At 47.3% G+C, this 17,885-nt stretch overlaps 1 long non-coding RNA gene across 2 annotated transcripts; it reads right to left on the reverse strand.

Moving 5' to 3' along the window:
• Window positions 1–1,301: 1,301 nt before the first annotated feature.
• Window positions 1,302–17,249, reverse strand: LOC125326052. 2 transcript variants are annotated; one of them, XR_007203667.1, is made up of 3 exons: window positions 16,619–17,249; window positions 13,714–14,980; window positions 1,302–9,047 (listed from the first exon to the last, which is right to left on the reverse strand). It is a non-coding gene; the product is annotated as an uncharacterized LOC125326052 (long non-coding RNA). The 2 variants fall into 2 exon arrangements; XR_007203666.1 differs by having other exon boundaries at window positions 13,714–17,249.
• Window positions 17,250–17,885: the final 636 nt, after the last annotated feature.

Here is a 17,885-nt window from a genome sequence, read left to right on the forward strand (position 1 = left end):
CCGCGTGTAAATCTGCCGTCATTAGGTTGGGAGCTGCAGTTAAATTATAAATTGTCATCCTAAGTAGGAAGAACATTTTTATGGATCCTGGCTCACCCTCTGCAGACTTCAGCTATTTCCAGTAACTGCCACACAGAACACACTAAAATTTGTCAGCAGCTTGGAAAAGGAGAGTTGAGCCTGGAGACTTAATTCCCTTCAATCTTCTTAAAAGATATGATCCCATACCTCGGGACGAAAGCTTAGGCAGGTACAGGGAGGCAATCCAAAGCAGCCAGGACAATCAGAATGGACAAGACCTCGGCACAACACTAAAACTCATTTCTCCAAAGGTCAGGTGCACACCCAGGATGCCACTTCTTTTATTTCCCTCCGTGTTAGGAATGTGGCAGAAGAAGAAACATTTGGAGGCTTGCCTGGATTGCTGTGGGAAGGTGTCGTGTCAGGGCTTTAACACAGACCACGTTGTCACATTCTTTCTAAAGCCCATCTCATGACAAGCAATCTTTTTCCCCTCCCACGTGGGACAAGCCGAGACACAACATTTTGACAGATGTGTTTTACACTGGTGACATCCTGCAGCAGTGTTCTGGCTCTGGTGTGCAAAACAGCTGTAGAACAGAGAGATTTTACTACACAGGAGCCTGCTCGGCAGCTGAAGGTTTTAGTGTGGATCCTAAATCACCATTCCTGTAGTGCTGGAGATCCTTTTTTCCCAAATAGCTCCATATTTTCATAAACCCCAAGTGCTTTTACTTAAGGCTTGGCACGCTCACAGAACAGAGCCAGCCACTAATCAAGCAACGAGGTGAATTGTGCAAGGTGGGTCAATGAGTAGGCTTAGAACAGAGGCAGGAATCAGGAAAATTCTGTAAATTAGAATGCATGTTTATAGGGAAATCCTTAAGAAGGAGAATTGTGTGTCCTCTTGGAAATCTCAGCTGTGCTTAGAAAATTTACACAAAGACTTCACTGCTTTTACAGCTCCGGCTTGTCTGACAACTCCAGCTCTTAGAAACTGTCAAAAGCACAGGCTGGGCAGTTCCTCCCCCTTCCCTCCACAGGCAGGTGCTGACACACCAGCACGGGGACATGTCCAAGCTGCTTCCATCCACATTCCTTCGTAAATGAGAAACTCATTTTTGCCCCCCTTCACAAAGACCACCTTGGAGAATCGAGCTCTGAGGGAATTATGCTCTGGAAGCATTTACCAACAGCCCACTCTGTGTGGGTTTTTTCCATAAAACATTATTTGACAAAATATTGAGTGCTAAAGTAGAAATATCCTTCACAGACTTGACTTTGCCATGGACCTATTTAATACTGGCACATTAAACACATTTTTATTTCACACATTAAAGAATAATCATTCTGGACTTTTAACAGTGACACAATGAAGACATTATAAAATTTGGTAATGTGCAATAAAACTGCTTTCATGAGTGCCCAACCTTAAGTACATCCATTTTCTGGTTTCCTTCCAGTGTTAAGTTTTGCGCTCTTGCACCTTCAATTACAGAGCTTCGTGCGCGTTTAAAACAACTGTTTAGCCCACAGATCATTCCCTTTCATTTTGGCTTCCTTTTCTGTTTGCTACCTGTTGATTAATGGCCTTAATGATTTATTCCTTCGCTGCTTTGTTGTTTTTCTGATGGAAGAGCTGAATTGTGGGGCAGCCACCCATCCTCCTGGGCAGAGGAAAACTCTGCAGTTCTGTGTGTCCGGATTACAGCGGGCTTTCCCATAAAGCAGGGGCTGAGCACTGCAGGGAAGCGTCTTCTGACACCTGAGGGGAAAGCTTGGAGATCCAGTTTGGCCCAGTCACCGCATTTGCTGCACTGCTGAGAAGCATCACTGCACTCAGAGATGTGTCGATGGAGAGGAGACCGTAAAGCCAGTGACAAATTATAGAAAATGGGGAACAGGAAATGAGTAACACATCCCCAAAGGAGAAGGCACTTCTTTGGACACAGAATTTTGTCTATGGAAAAGAAAGTCTGGGTTCCTAGCAAACCGTCTCAGGAAAACCAAGCCCATGAGATGCTCTTTAGGGTCCCTTCCAAGCCAAACCAGTCCATGATCCTATGAATTGCCATGCAAAATCCAGCTGACCAACCTGACACCTGTGGCATTTCCCAAATAGAAAAGCACATTGCTTCCAGTCTCTCCTCACAGCACACAGGTTTCATGAACTTTGTCAGAGGGTTAAGCTTGTGTCTAATTTAAGACGCGACTACCATGTATTATTTTAGCAAGTGAGAGTAGGAGAAAATTGGCAGCAGCATGAAGAACGAGTCCTCATCCAAGAGAATTCAGTGGCACAGGGATTGGATACCCTGTCACAAGGGGTACTCCTGCAGGGCCTGGAGCACAGGAGCAATTGCCAGCTTTAAATACTAGGTGTTACTAAATGCTGGAGGAGTGCTGGAGGTACTTTCAGACACGAGCCAGCTGCTGGAAGCCAAACCGGCCTGGCACAGCTTCATCGGGAATTCCCACTGCTGGGGGAGCTCCTGGGGTCCACCACACCATCGCCCACAGACAGGAACCACCCTGCAGGTGCTGACCCACCTGACAGCTCACAGAGGGGGTTTTTTGGCTGCAGACTCCCTGGGAAAGCCAAAACTCCCCCCTTCCAGGCGTGGGGCCTGCACCATGTGCGCCGCACCACAATTAGCATGGTGAATCGCAGCATCGCTCCCCAGCTTCCCAAAATAATCAAAAGCCGTGGGAATCCAAATCTGATCTCAAAATGCTGCTCTGGAGCTGGAATCATTCAGGGTTTAAAAGCGTAATCCTATTACGGTGACAGAGTTTAAACACTTTCCCTTATCTGCCAGAGCAAAGATGACAGCCAGCACAATGACCAGATCCCCACACCGGGCTGGAAACACTTAGGAGGAGCCTCTGGAAAATCCAGCTGCATGCCTGTAGGTACAGCCAGGGCAGGGGAGGCTCATGTCTGGATCTGCACTTCCAGCACCACAGGAAGGAGAAAATAGGGACTGAAGGAGTAAATAGCGATCAAAGGAAAAATCTGCATTAATCTCAAAAATCCCAAATCGCCGCTTCAGGAATAAGGAGCATAATGCCCTAAAATCCTTTGGCTGATCCCAAGAAGCCAGGATGACTCAAGGGTCTTGAGTCATAGACCACGCAGGCAAACCCGCTCTGCTGAATAGAGCTGCACGGAGCAAAGCTGAAATAAGGCGGTCAGGGCTGGAAAGAAGAGCAAGTGCTCGGGAAATTCTAACAAATTTTCTCAACCGCTGGAGCAGAAAGTTACCAGAAAAGTTAGAGATGAATAACACAGACCTCAAAATCAGGTATTATGCCTCAAAGCAACTGCCAAGTCAAAATTAAATCCTATATACAATCATATATATATAGTGCCAAAAGCATATTTGCTTTGCTTCGTCTCCTCCCAGCATTTCGTGTTGGTGGGTAAAAACCCAAATTCATCACTATGAGAAAAGCATGGAATCAGAGAATCATTAAGGTTGGAAGAGACCTTTAAGATCATCAAGTCCAAACGCTACTATTAAAAGAAAAAGGGGAGGTGGGGAAAGCTTTGCGCCAAGACATTAGGTAAGGTTTAGCCAAATTTAGCTAGAAATTAGCACACTATTCAACTTCTCCTTTCCTTGCACCTCTAAATATCTTGCAACTGTTTAACAGCAAATTCACAAAGTAACCTTGCGCTCAGTATTTCTTTAGGCAAGGGAAGAATGAAAAGTGGGATAAATAAATGTCTATATGAGAGATTAAAAATAAGATGCCTCCAGATGCAAAGTTCCCCAGTGTGTCAGCCTTCATTTCCCTACCAGCCCTGCAGTGAAGGAGGCACTTTTAATTAAGTGCAAGACAAGTATGGAAAACTGAGTTGGAGAAACAAGGAGGAATAGGATTATTCTAATCCAATGTGACATAATTAAATGCAGGAATCAAAGGCTCTTAGAGGCACAGAACTTGTTAGAGCCTTGAAGTGGGTATTTGCACTTTACTCTGACGTGCTGCAGCCTCTTCACAAAAACAAAGCTTTTTCAGAAGGGATGAAACGGTGACAGAGACGTTCGTAAATCACTTGGAAAAAAGGCAAAATAAGCAAAGAAACCCCATGAAACAATGTTACAGCAAAAGGCTGTTCCTCAAAAACACCCAGCAAAACAAAAGCAAAAAAAAGCCCTGGCAGCACTGATGGTGGCATTATTTTGAGATCCTTTTTCCCAATTGTGTCTTAATAATCTTCCAAGCTAGCAGTATCGGCTACCAGAAGGAAATCTGCCCTCTGCAAAGATGATTTCAGGGAATGCCTGGGGAACAGAGAACTTAGGTCATAAATAGGAAACTCATGAACTTGCAGGTGCATTTTGTGTCTGAGCTCCAGTTTTTTGTTTGGTTAGTTTGGGTGAGTCTGAAGTTGGGGGTGGGGGGGCAGAGTGATCTTAAATCAGGTTTCTGGCTCCTTCATGCTGCTGCTCTCCCCAGATAAGGCTTGTCACCCCGGGAGAGTGGGAATTTCTGGCTCTTTCATATCCATACTTTCTCCCTCTTCCCCGCCCCACCCCCCTTCAAAGCCATACCTGGCTGTTCCCAGCTGTCCCTCCGAGCGGTTTCACACAGAGCCGGAGGGTGACTTAAACCAGGGTTTCCCGCCTGCCCTGGGGGGGGAGAACGATCTTAAGGAACGTGAGGAGAGTAATCACCAGCAAATCCTCAGGATCCTGTCGCTGGATTTGTCATGAAACACAGCGGGCGGCCCCTGCCAGCTCGCTGTGGCTCAGGGATCTGCACTTCCCAGGGGATGATGCCCTGGAGCTCTCGAACTTCTCACAGGCGGTTAGTTTTTCCAGCACCAACCCCCCACTACGCCTCCCAAGATTAGCTACAATAACTACATTTAATTCCAGGTATCAAGCTGGAATATTCCACTTGTTTCACTCACATCCTTCACTTCTCACGGAGCTTCCCTGAAACGCGAGAGGCTCCTGCCGATGGAGACAATTCCAGCTTCTTCAGCGTAACTCAGGAGATAAACCAGAGACGGGTGTCCTTGAGGGGCAGCCTTTCTGGCTGCCTAATTCGGAAATATGCTGAGCACACCCGGCACTTGGAGTGGGAAAAGTTGTGCCAAGGCAAGGTCTCGACTGTTTGCAGGAATAAGGTTAAATCCCGGTGCTACGGAGCCTGTGGAACACAACTCCCACTTTCCATACCAATGAAAAGTAATCCAATTCAGTTTTTCAATAATTCAATACTAAACCAAATTCTGATTGGATTAATAGAATGATGTCAGGAGTTCTCTTTTAAGGGTTGGGGTTTGGGTTTTTTTGCTCTTTTGGCATCCTTTCCCTTTTAGCTGTCATCCTTGTTTTCTCTGCTCCCAAGATGGGAAAAGAGGACAAAAGGTCAGAAAAGAAATAGATTAGATTTTCCCACTGTCTAAAAGAATAAAAGAAGACCCAACATCCCCAAGGTCTTGCCATGTTGGGGGTTTTTTTCAGCTTTTTAGAAGAGAGAAACAGAGAAAACCAGGGCATTTCTTTCCTTTTAACAGGCTCAGAGACGGAGCGGGAACACACAAAAATTTATTGTCATGCCTTTCTGGGTAATCAATACACCTGAAGAAGCATTTCCTATCGATCCCTCATCTCTTGTATCCTTGTGCTGGCGTCAACACCACATCCAAGGATCCTGGGTGGTGTACAAACAGCAAATAAAAGGCAATGTGTCTGTTGCGATATATTGATTACTTGGCTGTAAAAACATTGGGGAAGAGTTATCCATGGGCACCTGTCTTTTATTGCTGTCAAAAGCATGGTGCTTTGGTTGGAAGCCCCTTTGATACTCACAGAGATCCAATATTTAGGGAAGACAGAGCTCTGGGAATAAATACTATGGCTCATTTTAGCTGCCTGAGTATCGCACAGATTTTTCTCTGGCAGGCTTTGTTTGGAGCATGAGGTATCGTCTGTCTCCCTCTGTGGAAAATCTCCTCTCCCCACACAGTGACAGTGACAGGATCGCTGAGGCACTCGGCTGATCTGCGACTACGGATGGGCACAGGGTGACAATCCAGTCTGACAATCCCTCAGCACTGGAGAGGAAGCCCCTCTCCCACTGCATCCCCACTCAAGTAAACATGGAGGTGACTCCGTGGCTGCTCGGACATGTGGATGTGGGCAAGGGAGGGACCACACCTGAATTCAGGTATTTAAACTGCCCTCCCTTCTCTGGGCTGGCCAGAGCCCTGGCCCCTAAAAATGAGAAACCACTAGGAATGTACCCATGACTACCAGAAAGAAAAGAGGGCAAAAACATCCCCAAAAGAGGACTTTTCCTCCACTCCCCTTCCCTGGGCCTCTCTCCTGGTAAAGCCTGCTCAGCTCTCTAGGAAGGCTGATGCAAAGGGGCCGTAACTCTTGTGTCCCACCTTTCAGAGCTTCAATACTCTCAGCAGCAAGGAACTGTGTCTTCTGCCCTAACTGAATTTATTCAGGTTCAGATGCATTTCCTTCCTTTTTTTTTTTTTTAATGAACTGGGTATTTTAACTCCATCTCATGTAAGATGAGAGTGGCAGCAGTAAGCAAAGCAGAAAAGCAGAGCTAAAGAGCCCCCTGCACCTTCTCCCGCCCCTGACACGATCGGGCACCCCGGGTGAGCAGCCCCACAGTGCCACCTTGCTCATTTATTTGGCAGCAGTTGCAGGCAGTGCAGAGCTGGATCACTTCCCTCCTGACTCACACACATCACTTCCCATAATGTATAAATGCATTAAAAAAGGCGAAAACAATAAAACAAACCGCACCCCACTCCCCCAAAAGAGGTATTTTTCCACCATCCAGCCCTGGTGCAGACAATACACTTTCCCATCCCAGCCTAGGGAATTGGCTCCCTGGGCAGTGTTCCCAGGATTATAAAGCTCTCAGGTGCTGCCATCCACCTGCTTTCCCCCTGCTGACCTGTGAAAAGGGGAGAGGGCTAAAAGTACCCGGGGGACTCTCAGAGAGTTCTGAGAGTGGCATTTATACACTCCTAAAATAAATAAATGTTCCAGGGGAGCAGGGCAGAGCTGCCATGGGCAGTTCATGCCCTAAAATATTACTAGGAGCAGCCTCTGCATTCTCCAGGTATGAAATGTGCTGGTTTATGGACTTTCACCTCCCTCCAGCCTCAGAAACCTCCTGCCACCCGGCCCAAAAATCCATCACTACGCAGCTACAGGTGGTCACGTGCCACCCTTGGGGACAAACCTCACACCCAGCAATGCCTTTGTCCTTGTGCTGCACAGGAGCACAGCCAGGTGCTTATTGGAGCCAAAAAGGCCCAAAAGGTGACCAAAACTGGCTCTTCCCCACTCAAAAGCAATGAGCCACCCACACCCCTCAGGCTGCAGAGCCGCTGCACGTCCCAGCATCTGTGAATCACTGACACACTGCTCGTACAGATGTTGGCAGCCAGTCCCATCCTAAGGTTAACTGCAACAATCTGTTCCTGCTCGGAGACCATGCAGCTCTTCTCAGCAAAATCAACCTGAAGGGCACAAAAAATGTGCCCAAATGTTTCCTGCTGAAAGATTGCTCCTAGTGGGAAGGTCAGTTCTCCAGGGCTGTGCTAGAGAAGAGAGAGAACTTTTTAATGCCCTTTCAAAAAAATTCCACAAGCAGGAAAGCCATACAATCTTGAAACTTGCTTAACAAAAGGCTGTTCCTGGATGATACAGCATTAAATGGGTGAACTTTAAGATAGTTAAAGAATATTAATATACATCCTGAGGACTACAATTGTATCTATGCACTCCTTTCCTGCCCACAAATAAAGCAGCAAAGCTTGGGGGGAAAAAAAATCTGGAAGAAAGCCAGAGAAATATTATGGCTAGGAGCTGCAATGCAAAGAAGATTCTTGGATAATGAATTAATTAGAATTAAATTACTGAATATAGGTTTTAATTTTTTTTTTTTTTAATTCCTTAATCTCAAAGCTGTCATAAAGCCTATGACACCGCAACGCTTGGAATACTTAAAAGCTGCCAAGGAGAGAACCTGCCTTTAATTTTTATGGATTAATTACGTGGTGCTAGGTAGGAGGCTTTGCTCTTGTAGGGCCACCTGCTAATCTCATTATAAAATGTCTTGTACTGAGTCAGAAACTGTGATAAACTACCCAGTGATGCTGCACAGGTACGGAGAGTGTTTACAGAGCTGGTGTCAGATGTGGTTCTGCTCTTTACTCACCTCCTGACAGGCAGTGATGGGCACTTCGCCAGTGTGAGGAAAACAGGACCCCCACAGAGCCCCCTGAAACTCTGTTCACACCCCAAAATACGCACAAAACTGCATTTTTTACTGGAACACTGCAGTGCCTTTTGACATCAGCGCTAGGGTGAGATGGGGCAGTGCCGTGATCACTTCTGCCCTGCCCCGGCAAGAGGTCTGCCCAAATCCTCATAAATCCCAGCGGCTCAGAGCAGACTGAGACTCTGAGTCACCCTCCCTGCCTCAGCTCCTGGCTCCTGCAGGCTGAGCAGACCGAGAATCTGCTGTTAAACCTCCCCTTTTGTCCTCCAGCAGAGTTAGCCAAAACCACAACCAGCATTTACCACACTCCTCCTCTCCTGGCACTCACCCAGTGAGAACTTCCTCGGGTTTGTTTGCTCTCTGATCCAGCAGAAGTTGAAGAGGGGCACCGAAAACAAAGTCACCTTTGTGGCACCTGTCAGCAGAGTTTTATTATTGTTTCCATCCCGATGGCTGTTGAGATAAAAGGAGGAGTTCTTTCAAATCACACAATGGATGTAATTTAATAAGTGATCAACACGGTGGTGCTGAGCAAAGAACTTGTACTGTTCCTTCTCCTCCCTCTCCTCTGTGGTCAAGTCATTTGTCTCTCATCCCTCACAATTCCCAGTGTTAATTCTTGTCTATGGCCAGGGAGCAAAGAGGAGATGCTGGGCAGAGCCACGTCCCCCTCGTACCCGCTGGGGCCACAGCGGATGGTTTAATGCCTACCTGAATCAGGAGCTCTTCTGGAAAACAAAGATCATTTTCTGGAAAAAAAAATTGAGGTTTGCACATTTATTTTCCTTCTAATTAATTAATATATCTCTTCTTTTATATATCTCTGCAATAAAAAAGTGCAGTGTCTGGCATCCTCCTGCGAGAAAGATGTCACGACCTGGTTTTTTAGCATCATCTGAGGCCTTTCACCCTCAGAAAGGAAACAACAAACCCCATTTTAGCCTCCTTACTGAAGGAAGCCAAGAGCTGACAGTTCAGCTGTACATATGAATCATAAGAGCAATCAGATGGAGACAAGCACCGGGAGATTTACAGCTGGAACAGCAGCATCCGTGCAGCCCCGGGGCTCCCGTTTCCCACCCCGATCCAAACACCATCTGCCTTTGCCAGAGCCTGGGAGAGCAGGGTGTCACCAGATGTGTTCCTCTGTATCCTTCCACCTCATATCCTTCCACATCTGAAAGAGAGCTCCCTGAATTTCTCAGCGAGTTCCCTCAGTTTGGGGGTTTCACAGTGCAGATTTACCTTATCCAAAGCTGCTTTTGTCCCAAAGCCTCCACCACTGACAGATCCAGCATTGCCTACATTCCATAGTAACACTTCAGCACTGGGAAAGTTACGAAGGTCTGAACATAACTGAACTATTGCCCAGCAAATCGGGGACTAAACCAAATGGCTGAGCTCCCAAGGTGCAAAGGTAACCTGTGTGGGACAGAGAGCAGCTGAGCACCACCATTCCAAGGCAACAGTGAAGAGCCTCCCATCCCTGCAGGACAGCAGCTGGATGTGACGATATTGTGAGAGATAGGTAGATTCTTCCCTGAATAGAAGCAGCTACCTTGGCTTTTGCTGAGCAGACCCTGAGGAGGTCCCCTCACACCCCACATGAGACCATTTGGGCTTTCAGATGGAAGCTGATGCCAAACCATAGAATCCTTGAATGGTTTGGAGTGGAAGGGACCTTCAACACCATCCAGTTCCACCCCCTGCCATGGGCAGGGACACCTTCCACTAGCCCAGGCTGCTCCAAGCCCTGTCCAACCTGGCCTTGGACACTTGCAGGGATCCAGGGGCAGCCACAGCTTCCCTGGGCAGCCTGTTCCAGGGCCTCAGCACCCTCACAGGGAGGAATGAAACAATACAGCTCAGGATAGGGCTGGACATGTGACTTCTCTTCTGTTCCCTTCTCCAGGGCCAGGCTCCCCACATGCTGTCCCGCAGCTCTGCTGGCTCCCAGTTGATGCCCTCGGGCTGCAGATGATTCCCATTCATGGCAATCTGCGGCAGGGCCAGTTTTGGAATGAGTTGGAGCACTGTAGTTCTTTGTTCTGTAAATGTTTGCCCGGCACACATCAGCCCCTTCACTCCAGCACGCCGGGATAGCAATCTGCGTGGGAATGAAAGGGAAAGGGAGACAGGCTCTGCTGTACAGATGCACACAAAACTGCCAGAGCTTTGGATGCAGCCACTCGGAAGACATTGCGCCATTCCCCTGATTTATCTCATGTTGTTCCAGCCAGAGAAAATAAAACCCTAAATAATTCCATCATTTTTGATGTCCGGCCTTTTATGAATTCCAAGGGACATTTGTGGGAACGCTTCCCACTCAGCTTCTAATTTGATGGAGGTTATTTGAAACGCGTTGAATATTTTTTTCTCCCTTTACAGATAATACAGCCCCTCCAGGAGGACGTGGAAATAAATAGCAAGCGAGGGAGATGAACGGGAAACCTTCACTCACAAGGTAAAGACAGGATTTTTGCACGCTATCGTTTTTTTCCCCTATGGAATGATGAGTTCTGCAGCAGGCATAAGTGCATGAGGAATATTCCTTGTTTAAATCCCTCTGTTAATTTAAGTCTTGGAGTCACGGGCTGGCAGATTTAACCTGCTTTGCTCCCTCACTCCGGCTGCAGAGACAATCCCCACAGGGACATAACGCCCGTGGCCTTGCCAGGTCTGAGCCATCCCCAGGATGGGATGAGCCGGAACAAAGCAGGAGAGTCCCTGGAGGAGACAAAGCACTGCTCTCTGTCGTGAGCACAGAGGCAATTTCAATCCCATTAGCTCCAGGAGACAGGACTTCTCCCGAGGCAATGGGAAGCGCTGCTCTAAAGGAGACAGACATACTTGGGACCATGGGGAATACGAGTCCTGGCTCTGGAGGGACACAACTATTCTGAAACGAGGGAAATGAGGCAGGGACACCTTCCAATAGACCAGTTTGCTCCAGGCCCCATCCAGCCTGGCCTTGGACACCTCCAGGGATGCTACAGCAAGAGCCCTGCCTGTAAAAGACCAAGGTTTAGGCAATGCTTGTGCTTCCTTTCTTTTCACTTCTCACTGTTAGGGCACCACATCCATGCAGATGATCATTCCCCAAAAACCTGGAGAAAGCACATCAAAGCATTTTGCACAGAACAACGAAATAAACAAACTGGCGAAAGGGTTTCAATCCCTAATTCCCACAAAATCACTCGATGACAAGGGAATTTGCTTCCCTGAGGTCCATTGTCTATTGATGGCGGGGACTTTGCAGCCACCCAGGAGGGTGCTGGCCACCACCCCAGCTCCCATGGCTCCTTCCTGGCTCTATCATCTTCCACACAGTGCTCCAAAGATGGACAAAGCACACGAATGGAACCTCACAACAGGGGGAATTTAAATACTGTATATATCCATGGGTTTTATAATTAAGGTGCTTCAGACAATGCACAAACAGTTATTCATTCTTTCCACCAAAGTTCAACAATTTGGTCAAAACCTGTGGTTTCAGGCACATTTTCTGCAGCACAACCCTCAGCTTACTCAGTATGACACTTCATTAGCATTGAATTCAAATGTAAAGACTGATTCTGATTTAATCTTCAGGGCACACAGGAAAAGGGAAAAACCAGTAACCTATGTTAAGCCCTTATTATCCCTTGATTTGAATAAGTTCTTAATATATTTAGTGAGCAATGGAGGAACATTTTAACAGAAATTTTTCCATCTGCTCTACTGGGAAGCAACAGCAATTAATTTTGAAAATATTTATAAATTTTGTTTTGCAATTACTCTGTGTTTTGGAACTATTTGAAAGCTACTAATTTCTGTAAATATTTATTTTTCAAAATAGCGATTTCTAAACGGATATTCCTAGAAATCACTATACATTAAGGGGAAAAAACTTACTTTTCCTCATTTGTGCAGCCACTCTTAAAAGAAAATCTCTTCAGAGAGGGAATCCCAGGATGGTTTGTGTTGGAAGGGACCTTCAAGACCATCTTGTTCCCACCCCCACCATGGGCAGGGACACCTTCCACTATCCCAGGTTGCTCCAGGCTCCATCCAACCCAGCCTTGGACACTTCCAGGGATGGGGCAGAGAGGGAATAACAGAGGCAGCTGCTTCCCTGTTTTTGCCGTGGGTCTCATCCCTGGGGCTGGTTAGGCCCTGTCCCATCCGCACAGTTCAGAACCTCCAATTCACAGGTTCACCACACTGTTCCCAATTCCCTCAGAGACAGGGAAGAAAGGAAAAGCCAAATTCAGAACCACTAGTCCTGTTCTGATATCTCCAGAAAAATATCCAGAATTTAGACGGTGATCTCATGGTGACTGCCCTTGTCGAGTTCAGAGGGAAGACCCCTGACTAATGAGGATAACACACTGGGAAGTAGAGGAATTTCTGCTTACCCTAAGCCAACACCAAGGCTTCGCCCCAGGATGTGCAGCCCTGTGGGGCCGCTCTGGGCACTTATGGAAGTATCCAGCAGGCTTTTGCCATGGGCAGTGATGTTTGCTGTCAGGGCACTCCCGCTCCCATCCCGTTTATTCCAGGGGGATGCTTTGACAGGGTTTCATTATCCCCCGTGGGGCCCCTGACAAGCGAACAGGCTCTGAAGTGAGAGCAGTGGGAAGCATCCTGCAGCCCGGCTCCCTCACTCTCTCTGTGGTTCCCACTTCCAGGCACGCTGAGCCCTTGGCAGACTGTCATCTCTCTGTCACTGCTCTGTCAGCTGCCTCCGGGGAGCCGGGAATCAGACGGAAAGTACAGCTCTCACCAGCCAGCATCGGCATCGCCCTCCTGCCTGACAGCAAATCCCCAGATCTTCCACGCGGGTTTATTATCCCTATCAGAGGTGTCTCTGTCGTGCAGGCAGTGATCCAGGGAGCAGGAGGGTTGCGGTGACACTCCAGAGGATGGTGGCAGGCTGGGGAATGAGCCGTGGGTCAGTGCACAGGGCACATTTGCCCTCGTCTGTACACAAACTTTGACTTTGGGCTTTGGCCACTTAATTTCTCTGCAAATAAAGCCACGGACTGATGGCACTATCCAGGTGTCAATCCCGACTGTCAAACAGCTAAAATCCCAGCACTGATCAGTGCTATGGGCTCCAAGGCCACACTGGATGGGGCTTGGAGCAACCTGGTCTAGTGGAAGGTGTCCCTGACCATGGCAGGGGGTTGGAATTGAATGAACGTTAAAATCCCTTCTAATCCAGACCATTCCAGGATTTTATGATCTTTCACGAACAAGCTTTTAGACCCTATTCCAGGAAAAAGAACTGCAAATATGAGCTCAGGCATGTAAATTTTCCCCACAAAGGTCCACACCTCCTGATGTTTTAACCACTCCTCCCCAAAACCATCAGGTACTCTGCCCCAAACAGACTGTGAAGCCCCCAGACCCCGCTGGAGCACAGATACGCACGGAGTGGCTGTGGAATGCGCTAAAGCAACAGGAAAATAGCTGCAATATCTGAAATTCCGGTCATCGTGGGAGACCTGCCAAAGCTCTCCGGCTCGGAACTCCCGCCCCATCCATCGTGAAGGCCTTGTGGCAGCACCTGTGGCAGATAAAAATCTCTGACGGCGCTTTACTTTTGAGAGTGCCATCCATCCCAAGCAAATGAACCTCTTCCTTACAATCCATCCGCTCCGGCTCCAGGATGTGGCAGAACACTTTGTAAATGGGGATGTGATGAAAATCATCTCCCACGGCGAAACTCCCCCGTTCCCTCGGCCACCAAGACCCCCAGGCTCCCCTTCCTTGAGCAGCACAAAATCTATGGGCTGTGTTTGGATTTATTTATGTGCCAACTGCCTTTCCCAGTACACCTTGTGCAGGAGGAAGAATGATTGGAATGACTGCTGTAATTGAGGAGCACAGTCTATTCTACTTCTTTGTTATAATCAGGAATTCTGACAAATCATTTTTCCCCAAGCCTGTGGCTGGTAAAATGATTTAAGACATCAGGATTTCAGCCAAGCAGGGTAAGAAAGGCCTTTTCCCAGCTCGAAGCAATAGCCAGCACAGCCCCTCTGCACCGCTGTTTATTATACACCTCATTTACTCTGATCTACAGCTAATACTGAACCAAAGCTCAAAGCCTGTGAAAGTCACATTTTCCTACATGGGGAAGGCAAGTTTGGCTCGTCTGAAGCATGTCCTTCATCCCTACCCAGCATCATTCCACCTGGGCTATCCTTGCCTCCCTTCACTTAAAACTTTGGGTCTTGTATCATCTCTTCTCCAACCTACAGATCAAAAGGCTTGGAGTAGGATATTTCATATATTTGCCCTTCCTAAAGATGAAAAAGATGAACTACCTTCTGTGTAATTTGGATAACACCTGGATTTCTCCAAGGCTTTTCTCCAGCCACACCAGCTCCTGCACTCTTTAATCTCCTCCCTGTAACTTTTCCACGCTTTTTGTCTGTGCCACAGGGGATTTCTTACCTCTTTGTGCATCTTCATAAACCGGACGTGTCCGCAGCAGTGGAACTCCAGGAAACACAAGGCAAAATGACAAGGTTGCAAACCCATGTGCCTAATTTCACAGTCCGGTTCCTCGACATGGAAGACAGCCCTGTCTCCCTCGTGCATCCTCCAGCCTCGCAGGCCTACGCTGTTCAGCAATTTATATTCACCAACGACCTGACACACCTTTTTACGGATTAAACTTCCAGCCTGGAGCCTATTAAAACATCAACAGACAATGCAAAAGTTACTAAAAGCTCTAAAACCTCCCTCTGTCACTGCAGGTAACCAGCATCCTGTAACAGGGGTTTAATATACACAGACAGTACCTGCACCTGAAACATTTGGATTCACTTTGGAAAGGGTGAGGATTTGGGGAATAACTCCACTGGAAGCAGCTGCAGCAGGAGAATCCGGTCCCCTGTGTTTCCTCTACCTGTTCTATCCTCTCCCAGATGCCACCATGGCCCTGAAGCTTTGCAGCTCCTGCCTTTGCAGTTTTTCTAACAAGCTAAATCCTGCTGCGCTTGGAAGCCAGCCCCTGGAGCTTCAGGCTATGCCCAGGATGTGTTTTCATCTCCTTTGCAATAATTGTTCCTATATATAAGCAGTCAAATAGCACGCTCTGGTACAGGTAAATATCCCACTGTACAAATGAAGCCTGAAGCAAAAAGCATTGCTAGAACAAACCACATATTTACAAACAAAACCAGGAGCAAATGGGTCCTGGGGGGGAATCACAGGAATCATCCCACAATATACTGCACTGATACGGCAGGATTGTATATGGCTTAAATGGAAATAGGAAGTTGGATTTCAAACCCTTCACTTCTCTGAGGGGCTGATTCCTCTCTGCTGCTGAAAAAATACCTGAGGTGCTCAAGCTATAAAACCTGGAGTGCCTTTCCCCCCATTTGTGGATTGAAATGCATTCGAAATCTCAGAAGAATCATTCCCATGAGAAGCAAGGTCAAGCCAAGCAGAATTCCTATTCAACCTTTCAAGCACTAACTTGGTTTTTAATTTCTTTTTTAAGCTATTGCAGAATCCATTTGGGTTGAAGACAGATGTCACAGCAAAGCCATTAAACAATGCCAAGGATGCTCTGAGCAACCTCCAAAGTTGCCTTGAGGAGGTCAGGGTGCTAATTCATCAGGAACAACATTATTTGTGATATCCGCTGATTTCTGCTCTGTGACTCATTCGCACCTTTCCTGAGTTAGGGATACACTGAGGAAAGGAATACACTGAAATCTTGAACTAGCAACTATCCTCCAGTACTTAGTAACAGATTATGTAATTTATTCCATATAATCTATGCTAATCTTGAAAGGGAAAATGTATGGAGAAAATTTGCTCATTTCCCACCCAGGAAGGCGAGAAATTCCTCCATTAAAAAACCAGGGGCTTAAAAACATTCCCACCTTTGAGAGAGAGGATGCAGCAGAATCAAGGGGTAAGACATGACCCTGCAGACTTTAAAATTATCCCTACCTAAGGTCACCCTTGTTTGGCAAGACTGAGACGAGAGAAACTGGTGCCTTGGGGTTATGTGCGCATGCATGGCCGTTACTCCCACATCCAAAATAAATCCCTGCCTGCCCATCCTGGCTATAATTTTATATCACATTTCCCTGCCATCACTGACTCCTTTCACAGCTGCATTTACATCCAGATTTTCTTTCCCTCAGATTTAAAGCTGCAGAGCAGCAGCAGATTAGGGAAACAAGGCCCGTCCTCGGGACAATGCAGGGGCTGCAATTTCATCCCTGGGATGAGGCTGCTCCACTTGAATCCTGCCTTTGTGCTGGGGGCACCAACGGGAACCTCTCCCCGATCCCTGAATCACTCCCACCTTGTATTCAGTTACAGACGGCACTCAGCACCATCCAGCTCCTTGCAACATCCACATCTCCAAGGGAAGGAAAGGCAGGACAGGGCTGGAGCAGGATCCACCCAGAGCTGCACCTGTGTCATTTAGTCCCCCAACCTCCACTTCGGCAGCGGTGGCACCGTTCAAGCCTGCAATTAGTATTTGCCAGAGAGATTCCTTGTGAAAAAATCACCATTTCCCGTTCTCCTAAGGAAAAATAAATATTACCCTTCTCTTTCCCCAGCCTTCAATCCCAAAGCCCGGCATATTAATGGCCGTGACTTTTGCTCCTGACAGCGGAGGCCTGGTTTTTCCCTCAGAGCCTTGCACAACCCAGGAGATGCAAATAGGGGAAATCCGTGGGAAGACACATGTCCTAAACCTCAGGGATCCTTTGGGAGAAGGGCAACACGTGGAAGACTCCATTTGATTTATATATATATCAAGGAAAGGGGACAAGGAAAAGGATACTGCAGAAGGGCTCAAATCCCACTGCATTATCTAATAATAATTATAATCTAGAACACAGAACATCCAATAAAACCCCTTCCCAGGGAGGCAGCTCCAGTTCTCTGGGAGATGCCGACAATGTCGCTGTGCTTCCCTTCTTTTGTTGCTTTTTTTTGGGGGGGTGGGAGGGTATTTGTTTGTTGATATGGGTTTTTTGAAGGTCGCAGAGCCGCAAGAGGCAGCAGAAAAACACTTTTCCCAAGGAGCGGGATGCTCCTTCCCAGCTTGCCGCGATCGCGACGCCAGGTGGCAGCGCAGCCCCAGCCACGGACTGCAGCGGGAACAAGGGGCGGATTGGAAAACAGGAGGAAAAAAAGATGAAAAGGGGAAAAAGCAGTGGATGCCTAACAGGCTGTCCTACAGGCAAAGCAGCCCTGCTGCGGGAATAGCTTCAGTGGGATGCTTCAGCTTCTAGACCTGGGAAAAAGCAGCCCAAGGTGCCAAAGGGCTGGCACAGAGGACATGGATACGTGGACACAGATGTAGGATGCTGACACATGTACAGGGATGCATACATTTGTTACTCTGCCTCGACCCCTCAAAAAACCAAAAATCATCTTATTTCTAATCAGAAACACATATTAATGTAAATTTCAAATAATGCCATAAACTGGGATTTTGGGATCTCAAACATCAGTCAGGCTGAGCAGCAGATTTTGGTTTGGTTTACACCTTTTAAAATGCGATTTAAAAGCAAAATAGCACATTTGCTGAGGAAAGCCATCCTTTGAAACAGATA

This window comes from Corvus hawaiiensis, chromosome 5 (assembly GCF_020740725.1).
Source record: "Corvus hawaiiensis isolate bCorHaw1 chromosome 5, bCorHaw1.pri.cur, whole genome shotgun sequence".
NCBI classification, from domain to species: domain Eukaryota; kingdom Metazoa; phylum Chordata; class Aves; order Passeriformes; family Corvidae; genus Corvus; species Corvus hawaiiensis.